We start from the raw sequence: 10,507 nt of genomic DNA, 5'->3' as shown, positions 1-10,507 counted from the left end.
TCACTATCTATTTGCAATCACACCCACTCCCTCACTGGTTTAATGCCTCCTGAGTAGCATTAACAAATCTCCCTGCCCAGATATTAGACACCTTCCAAATCAGGTACAATCCATCCTTCTTATGCAGGTCAACTCTACTCCAGAGGAGATCACAATGATGCAAAAATGTGAATCATTTTCCCCTGCACCAGCTCCTTCCAGCACCTCCTCCTCCTCTGTAATATGGACATTTTTCAAGATATCACCATTTATTTCACCACATTCTATATCTCCCATGTACTTCTTCACAGTAAACACTGATGCAAAGTACTTGTTTCCCTATCTCGCCCATCGCCTGAAGCCCCACACAAAGACTGCCTTGCTGATCTCTATTTTCTCCTAGTTAGCCTTTTGTTCTTAATGTATTTACAAAAGCCCTTTGGATTATCCTTAACCCTAATCACCAAAGCTATCTCACGTCCCCTTTTTATCTCCTGATTTCCCTCTTAATTATACTCCTACTGCCTTTATACTTGAAAATGTTTTGGATTGGAATAAATGCAAAATATTACATCTTGATAAAACTAACCAGGGTAGGACTGACACTCAATAAAAGTAGGACCTTGAGTAGTGATATGGGAACAAAGAGACCGAGGGCTTCACGTCTTTGAAGTTTGTGTCACATGTAGACAGGGTGGTTAAGAAGGTGCTTAGCACACTTACCTTCATTGTTCAGACCTTTGAATACAGGAGTTGGGACGTTATGTTGAGGATGTACAGGATGTTGGAGAGGCCTTTTCTGGAATACTCTGTCCAGTTCTGGTTGTGCTGTTATAGGAAGGATATTATTAAATTGGAGCAGGTTCAGAAGAGATTTACCAGCATGTTGCCATGAATGGAGGGATTGTGTTCTAAGGAGAGGCTGGATAGGCTGGGAATGTTTTCCACTGCAGTGCATGAGGTTGAGGGGTGACCTTATTAGAGGTTTATAAAATCAGAAAAAGAGTGCAGATAAGGTGAATAGCCGGGGGAGAGGGGGATTCAAAACTCGGGTGCATTCATTTTGAGAAGAAATGAGAAAGGTTTGAGAAAAGACAAAAGGGTTTTAAAAAAAAACAGACGTGTGGAATGAATTTCCAGAGGAAGTGGTAGCTGTGAATACAATTACAATATTTAAAATACATTCAGATAAGTACATAAATAGGAAATATTTGGATGGATGTGGACCAAGCGGAGGCACGTACACTTAGTTCAGTTTGGAATTATGGTTGGCATGGACTGGTTGCACCACAGGGCCTGTTTCCTTGCTGTATAACATTATGACTCTAATCCTCACTAACTCTAAATTCCTCCATCCTCAACTCTCCTGATCACTGTCACCTCATCCAGCCTCACAACTCTTCCTTATTTATATAATTCCTCACCAGCCACAGAACGCTCCCTATCTCATGTCCTCCAGTTTCTCAGATCTCTGCTACATGTGCCTTTCTTTAGTTCCAGCCTTGAGGATGCCCTCATTCACTCCGATTGGTTGGAAGACAAACTGGTACGACCTGGTCCTCTAGTACTGCCCTCTGCCCCCTATTGGCCTGCGCTGACATCAATCACACGAGACCCATTGTGAGGTGAGTGGTGGGATCCTCCCTCTCTCTGCCCTGGGATGAGCTTCATCATTCACAGTGAATGGTGCAGTATCTCAGAGCACAGGGGCTGGGGGCTATTCAGCCCATTGGGACTGTACTCTCTCCCTCTGGAGATGCTGCACATCTGTCCCAATTCCCTTCCCATTTGCCCATAGCCCCCCAAATCTTCCCCTAAAAAGTAAAATTCCAAATCTGTTTATGAATAACTGCTGAGTCTGTGTCCAGCTGCCAATCAGACAGTTCCAGATGCTCAGACTTTACTGAATAAAATAATGTTCACATGTTCACATATTATTTGCCAATTACCTGAAAATAGTTACTAAAATTGTGGCATTGTTCACAATTCCCTTCTCTCTGCAAATTAAATATCCAAGACACAAATTTGCAACTGGTCAAACTCACTGCTTAACCGTCTCAGCTCCAAGGACAATTATCTGTGCTTCTGCTAGCTCTCTACAAAAGAGGAACACATCTTATTTTCATTTATTCGTGTCAAAGAGATGTACAGCACAGAATCAGACCTTTGGTCCAATTTGTCCATGCCAACTAGGAATCCTAAACTAATGGAATCCTATTCCCAGCTATTGATCCGTATCCCTCGAAACCCTTCCTATTCATGTACCCAATCAGATGCATTTCAAATGTTGAAATTGTATCAGCCTCCACTACTTCATCTGGCAGCTCATCCAATACACACACCACACACAGCTTGAAAACTTTGCTTCTCAGATCCCTTTTAAATCTTTGCTCTCTTGACTTAAGCCCATGTGATCTTGTTTTGGAACCACCTAACCTGGGGGGGAAAGACCCTGGCTGTTCACCTTATCCATGCCCCTCATGATTTTACAAATCTACATGAAGTCACCTCTCAATCTTTGACTCTCCAGGGAAATTACCCCCAGCCTCTCCGTAGCCCAAATCCTCCAACCCTGGCAAAGTCTTTGTCAATCTTGTCTGAACTCTTTCAAGATTCAGAACATCCTTCCCAGAACAGGGGATTTTGAATTAAAACAGAATTCCTGAAATGGCTTAATCAATTTCCTGTCCAGCCACAATATGATGTCCCAGCTTCTGTATTCAATGCATCGACCAATAAATATAAGCATACCAAACACCACCTTCACTAGTCCGCCTATCTGCAACTCTACTTGCAACGAACAATGAATCTGAACTCCATGGTCTCTTTGTTCAGCAACACTCCGAAGGACTTTACCATTAAGTGTATAAATCCTGCCCTGATTTGCCTTTCCAAAATGCAGCACCTCGCATTTGTCTAAATTGAACTCCGTCTGCCATTCTTTGCTCCAATGGCCCATCTGATCAAGATCCTGTTGTATTCTGAACTAACCTTCTTCGCTGTCCACTACACCTCCAATTTTGGTGTCTTCTGTAAACCCACTGACTATATTTCATATATTCACATCCAAGTCATTTATTTGAGGACCGAATATCCATTCCTGCAGGACAATGCTGCTCACAGGCCTCCAGTCCGCAAAGCAACCCTCCATCACCACCCTCTGCCTCCTACCTTCAAGCCAGTTTTGTATTCAAATGGCTAGTTCTCCCAACATTCCATGTTATCTAACCTTGCTAACCAGTCTGCTTTGTGGAACATCGTTCAGTGTCCATATCGACAACGTCCACAGTCTGCCTTCATCAATCATCTTTGTCACATCTTCAAAAAAACTCAATCAAGTTAGAAAGAGAGAATTACTCACACAAAGTCATGTTGACTATCCTTAATCTTTCCTGGTCTTTCCAAATACATGTAAATCCTATCCCTCAGAATCCCTTCCAATAACTTGCCTACCACTGACTTCAGGCTGCCTGTTCTCTTGTTCCCTGGCCTTTCCTTACCACCTTTTTAAAATAACAACACTTGTCTTCCAGCACCTCACCTGTCACAAACGATGATATAAATACCTCAGGGAGGGGCACTGCTTTCCTAGCTTTCCACAAATTTCTGGGATACACCTGATCAGGACCCAGGGATTTATCCACCTTGATGCCATTTAAGACATCCAGTACCACCTCCTCTGTAACATGGACACTTTTCAAGTTATCACTGTTGTTAACTATCAAGTTCTCCAAACTCTCCAGAAAAGAGTAGCATAGTATCTCTCCCACCTCCTGTTGTTCCACAGATGGCCTTCTTGATCTTTAAGAAGTTGTATTCTTTGTCTGTTTTTTCTTTTATCCTTGATATATTTGTAGAATCGCTTTGGATTCTACTTAAACCATTTCCTAGAGATATTTCATGTTCCCTTTTTGCTCATCTGATTTCCCTTGAGTATATTCCTGTAAAAACATGAACCTGTACTCCCAATTCCTCCGCCTCTGCCATATCTGCTCCCAGTAGAAGCAATTCTACTCCAGGACATCCCAGAAAGGATTCCTATTTCAAGGACTGCATTTCCCTCCCACGTGATCAACAATGCCCTCCAATGCATATCCTCCACTTCCCGTACCTCCGCCTTCCCCCCACCCCTCCAACCACAATAAGAATATAATCCACCGGTCCTCACCTGCCACCCCACGAATCTCCAGATACAGCGCATTAACCTCTGCAATTTCCGCTACCTACAGTCAGACCCCACCACCAGGGATATATTTCCCTCCCCAGCCCTTTCTATGTTCCACAGAGACCATGGGATATTTGGTACTGATGTGCTGCCCCACTGATACCTCAGTCACTCACCCTGCCCAATGGTCTAGTGATACTATCGCTAGATGGATAATCCAGACACCCAGATAACGTTCTGGGGCCTAGAGTTTGGATCCCGTCACAGCAGATAGTGGAATGTGAATTCAATAAAAATGTGGAAGTAAGAATCTATTAAAGACCATGAATCCATTGTTGATTGTTGCCACAAAAAAAAAGCCCATGAGATTCACTAATATCCTTCAGGGAAGGAATCTGCCATCCTTACCTGGTCTGACCTACATGTGACTCCAGACCAACAGCAATGTGGTTGAATCTTAACTGCCCTTGAGGCCCAGCCAGTGACACCCTCATCCTGTGAATGAATTAAAAAAAGGTCACGTCTTGTATACAATCATACTATTCTTACAGATAAGTGATCTGTTAGTAAATTTGCTTCTCAATTCCCGGCTGACTATTTATTTCTCAGTTCCACCTGCACAACTTGCCTGGATGTACTTCCAGGAATATCCTCCTGAAGCCCAGCCATAATGTTATCCCTCATCAAAACCATCTCACCCCCCTGCTCTGTTGCCCCCTTTCTATCCTTGCTATAGCATCTATACCTTGGAACATTAAGCTGCTGGTCCTAATCATTCCTAAGTCATACCTCTGTAATTGCTGTAATATCCCAGTGCCATGTTCAAAACCATACTCTGAGCTCGTCTGCCCGACCTATCGGGCCTCCTGCATTGAAATAAATGCAGTGTAACTGCTCATTCTGTGCCTTGCCCTTGCCTGCCTTGACTGTTTGACGTCTGAACTGTACCAGACTCAGACTTAGCTCTTCCTCACTCTCTCTCTGGGTTTACCCATATTCCTTCACTGGTTTAATGCCTCCTGAATAACACTAGCAACTCTTCTCTTTCAGTGCAGGTACAATCCATCCTTCTGGATGGAGGTCAATTCTACCCCACAAGAGATTCGAATGATCCAACAATGTGAACTCTTCTATTCCTATGTCATTGATACCAATAAACAACAGCCTCCCCTCAAAATGGTTACTCTCCCCTTTAAGAATATTCTGCTCCCTCTCTGAGGCATCCTTGTACAAAAATTACACACTCGAATAATAAACCTTACACTCATCACATCATCATAAAAGGATTACATAACACATGATGGTTTGGGGAGACCTTTTGAGAGAATGTGATGATTCAAAGGAGAATTTTTAAGCAGCAAAAGGGATTGATCTGGAACACAATACTCACAATGCGAATATCCAGGTCCTGATGTACTGAGTAATTCAGAGTTTGGCAGAACATTTACTGAGATTACCATCTGAATGTCCACCTGTAATATCCTGTAATACAAGTTTATAAACTCTGTCACTCTCAGTTCAAGTTAGAAACTCACACCATCCCCTCCTCGTGGCGCAGGATTACTGTACATAGTTACAACATGTCATCAGGAAGGGGAATGGAATGTTTTGTTTAGAGGGTTTTCAGTATGAGAGTTTGGAGTATATACCTGAGAGTAACGTGAGGAAGTGGTGGTGAGACCACCATATCTGGAGTAAAGTGAGCAGTTTTGGTCCCTTTAGATAAGGAAATGTGTCACTTTATTGGAGGCATTTCAGGGAAGATTCACTAGTAGAAAGTGCGGACTGCAGATGCTAGAGATCAGAGCTGAAAAATGTGTTGCTGGAAAAGCGCAGCAGGTCAGGCAGCATCCAAGCTGAAGGAGAATCAACGTTTTGGGCATAAGCTGAAGAAGGGCTTATGCCCGAAACATTGATTCTCCTGCTCCTTGGATGCTGCCTGACCTGCTGTGCTTTTCCAGCAACACATTTTTCAGCAGGGAAGATTCACTGGGATGATCCCTGGTTTGGAGAGATTATCTTTTAAATAAAGGCTGAACAGGTTGGGACTCTACTCACTGGATTTTGGAGAAAGAGAGGTGATCTCATTGAGACAGATGGGATTCTTAAGGGGTTTGACAGGATAAATACTGAGTGGATGTGTCTGAGGGTAAATACTGGGAGGGAAGTCTGGAACCAGATTCCGGGTCAGTCACGTAATCAAGGGCTCTACTTCAGATTCGTCAAGTTTAAGGCGACACAGAGGCGGGTAAGGGGTTTCAGTAGCAATGGAGCTGGGGTGAGGAGGAGACAAACAATGTTTAAGAGATTGGAATTCCTGGTGTTTGGGATTGTGCAGATGACTGATCAGAAGATCACCTTGGGGTCAGATATAACAGCAATATTGTGAAGAACGTATTTCTGCCTCAGACAGTTACCAGGGAGAGGGAGAGGCTCAGCAGTAAGAGAAAGGAATTTGGAATAACAACTGAAGGCAATGGGTTTAACCATTACAATGTTTCATTGGAGGAAACTGCAGCTAATCGAATAGTGGGAATGTGATAAGCAGTTTGGTAACTGAGTAACAGTGGAACAATGGAGAGGGATGGTGGGGAGGGAGAGCTGGACAGTGTCAGTGTACATGTGAAACCTAACATGGTGCTTTTTCACAATGTCAACTCCTGGCAGTGTGTAGGTGAGATTCAGGAGAGAGCAAGGATAGATACTGGAGGGACACCAAATGCAAGGAATTCAGAAAGGAAAGAGAGAGTGGAAATGGAGCAGGATTTTCCAAAAACCGTGAGGTCAAAAGGAAGTTTTTCAAAGAAGGGGAGAGAAGGGCATAACCAGAAAAGACAGACAGACAGAACAAGGAACAATATCTGTGAATCGGTGAGGAGGAGGAGGAGACAGAGTGTTGGAAAGTCTGTGATTTAGCAAGCTTGGGTAAATTGTAAAGATGAGCTCTGATAAGGCTTAACAAGAGACTGGAGAACGATGTAGGTTTAGGACAAAAACCAGGAACACCACGTGAGGCAGTTTGGCTCAGTGGGCTAGTGGGAGGGAGGGAAGCAGCAGATCGGATTATCTCAGTCATGGTGACAGAGAAACTCCATGTGCTCCTCACTCATGTTATTGGAGGGGAGGACAGAGGAGACAGGATGATGGACAGTGTTTTACAAGAAACAAATCCAGGGTTAGTGATATTTAAAATGAGTGAACAAACCTGATGTATTTAGCTTTTATCCAGAATATTAAAACAAACGACTGAAGTCCGAGTTCGAATCCCATCTTGGCAGATGGTAGAATCTGAATTCACGAAAAAATAACTGGAATTAGGAATCTCCTGATTTCCATGAAACCATTGTCAATGGTAAATAAAATCCTGCCAACCTGACAGCAGCCCATCCAGCTACTCACTGTACTAATCACTGCAAAGTCTCAACACAGGAATGAAACTGGATGGACCATGTGGCATCTAACAAGGCACCAGAAATTACAACCACAGAATATGCCCTCTCGATGGTGCACCGTCCTCCTCACTAACATCTAGTTTTTGGTGCCAAAATGTGGAGAGCTGTACCTCAGATTAGTCAAGAAGCAGCCTGACATAGTCATATTCACGGAATCATCCCTTACAGACAATGACCAGACACCACCATCACCATCCTAGATATCGAGAGTGTGGTGCTGGAAAAGCACAACAGTCAGGCAGCATCAGAGGAGCAGGAGAATCGATGTTTTGAGCCTCAGCCCTTCATCAGTCTGATCTGGTGTGCTTTGCCAGCACCACACTCTCGACTCTGACCTCCAGCATCTGCAGTCTTCAATTTCTCCTAAAATCTCTGGATATGTCCTGTCCCACCGGCAGCACAGACCAGACAGAGGTGGTGGCACAGTGGTGTACAGACAGAGAGGATTCGCCCCGGGAGTCTCATGGCTCCTGCTGATTACCACGTACTGTCCTCCCTTGGCTGATGAATCAGTTCTCCTTCGTGTTGTACAATATTTGAAGGAAGCACTGAGGCAACAAAATGGTGTCAAACGTACTCTGGGTACAGGATTTCAATGTCCACAATCGAGACTACCTCTGCAACAGAATTACTGACTGAGCTGGCCAGGTCCTGAAGGACACAGCTGCTCAACTGAGTCTGCAGCGGGTGCTGAGGGAACCAACAAGAGGGAAAAAAACATACTTGATCTCATTGTTATGAATTGACCAGCTGCAGATATGTCTGGCCATGACAGTATCGGTAAGAACGACCATCACATGTTCCTTTTGGAGACAATGCCTTGCCTTAAAGTTGAGAAAACCTCCACTGTGTTGAGTGGCACTATCACCGTTCTAAATGGGACAGACTACAAAGAGATGTAGGATCTCAAACAGGGTATCTATGAGGTACTGTGGGACATCAACAGCAGCAGAACTGTTCTCCAGCACAATCTGTAATCTCATGGGGTTGTAAATCCTGCTCTCACCCATCACAATGGACAGTAAAGGAGGGCATGCCATGAGCAGCACCAGGCAGACCTAAAAATGAAGTGCTAATCTGGTGAAGCTATCAAACAGAATTACCTGCATATCAAATAGCATCAGCAGCAAGCAACACAGCTAAGTGATCCAACATCCAATGGAACAGATCGGAGCTCTGCAGTTCTGCCACACCCAGTTGTGAACGGTGATGGACAATTAAACAACTCACTGATGGAAGCATCACAGATATTCCCACCCTTACTGATGGAGGGGCCTCACACATCCATGCACCAGATAAGATGACAGCATTTGCAGCAATCTTCAGCCAGAAGTGCACAATGGGATGATCCATCTCAGCCTTCTCCAGTGGTTTCCAACATCACAGATGTGAGTTTTAAGCCAGTTCGATTCAGTTTGAATAACATCAAGAAATGGTTAAGTAGTGCAAAGGTTACGGGCCCTGCCAATATTCTGGCAATAACACTGATGGCTTGTGCTCCAGAACTTGCCACCCACCGAGCCACGTACCGCTCCAGCACTGGCATCCACCAAAAATGCGAAACATTGCCCAGGGATGTTCAACACAAAAACACAGGACAATCCAACCCAGGCAATTTCCATCTATCAGTCCACACTCGATCAGCAGTAAAGTGATGGAAGATGTCATCACCAGGGCTACCAAGCAGCAGCTGCTCTGCAACAGTTAGCTGAGCGACACTCACTTTAGGCTCTAGCAGGGCCACTCAGCTCCCGATTGTGTCACCGCCCTCATTCACAACCTGACAACCAGCTGAATCCCAGAGGTGAGGTGAGGGTGATAGCTCAGTCCCACTCCAAGATCACTATTTCTAGCTGATTTCACCCTTGTCTCAGCTCATATACTTTCATCCACATTGTGTTATCTCTAGACTTCATTATCCAAACTCACTCCCTGGCCAGCTTCCCACATTCAACCTCACTGTAATCTCAAGAACATCTAAATATCTGCTTGTTGATTCATCAAAAGTCTCCTATTCATAAGCAACAACATAGAGTCATAGAGATGTACAGCATGGAAACAGACCCTTCGGTCCAACCCATCCATGCCAACCAGATATCCCGACCCAATCTAGTCTCACCTACCAGCATGAGGCCAATATCCCTCAATTTAAATTTCTCACACTTGATTTAATTCCTGGCTGTGATAATCCCTAGCTCCCTGCACCACACACACTTTGAGACCTCGACAACCCATTTTCTTTGAGACTCCCAACCATTTGTTAATTCATTACTTCATCTGTGTGACTGTTTCTACGTTGCTGAAGCAGCATGGTCTGAAATTCGCAGCCAAAATCTCACAGGTCTGCTTTCCATCTTTAAGACATCCCACAAAACCTGCTTTTGGTCACCTGACCTAATATCTCCATCTCTGGCCTTATGTCTAAAGTTCTCAATAGTATTTTTGTGAAATTATAAGCATGATAATAAAAATACAAACTGTTGTTGATTTGACATTATTTTTAAATCATCACTGTTGCTGTAATGATTAATCTGTAATGACTCTTACCCAACCTCATTGTAGGAGCACCTTCACCACACAAACTGCAGCTGTACAAGAAAGTCAAACATCATCCTCTCCACAAGCAACAGGGCTTTGGCATTAATCACTGGTATCTGTGGAAGGAGAAACACAGTTGATGTTTCAGGGAGTGCAAAATGGATTACAGGGAATGAAAATGGTGCAGAATTTGATAGTCAGAAATGGAAGGAAAATACACTTGCTTGTTGGAAAAAAGAATTCTTGACTGTCAAAAATATTCAAGAAAAAAGTAATCTGATAATAGAGCAGCACATGGTCAGGGGCTGGGCCGCAATGAAAAACTCATTTGCAAAGGGTCTATAAAAGTCATAATACAGTAGTAAACAGACCA

The 10,507-nt window shown here is 43.8% G+C and overlaps 1 long non-coding RNA gene across 1 annotated transcript; it reads right to left on the bottom strand.

The window, feature by feature from the left end:
• Positions 1–739: 739 nt before the first annotated feature.
• On the bottom strand, positions 740–10,207 carry LOC148139436 (uncharacterized). Its single transcript, XR_015753700.1, has 4 exons — positions 10,144–10,207; positions 5,535–5,626; positions 4,553–4,639; positions 740–807 (listed from the first exon to the last, which is right to left on the bottom strand). It is a non-coding gene; the product is annotated as an uncharacterized LOC148139436 (long non-coding RNA).
• Positions 10,208–10,507: the final 300 nt, after the last annotated feature.

The sequence above is a fragment of the Chiloscyllium plagiosum genome, unplaced genomic scaffold (assembly GCF_037043375.1).
Source record: "Chiloscyllium plagiosum isolate Xiang-an unplaced genomic scaffold, Cpla_swu_hap1 HiC_scaffold_38, whole genome shotgun sequence".
NCBI classification, from domain to species: domain Eukaryota; kingdom Metazoa; phylum Chordata; class Chondrichthyes; order Orectolobiformes; family Hemiscylliidae; genus Chiloscyllium; species Chiloscyllium plagiosum.
The sequence above is the reverse complement of the archived record's forward strand: the minus strand, read 5'-3'. Positions and strand labels throughout refer to the sequence as shown.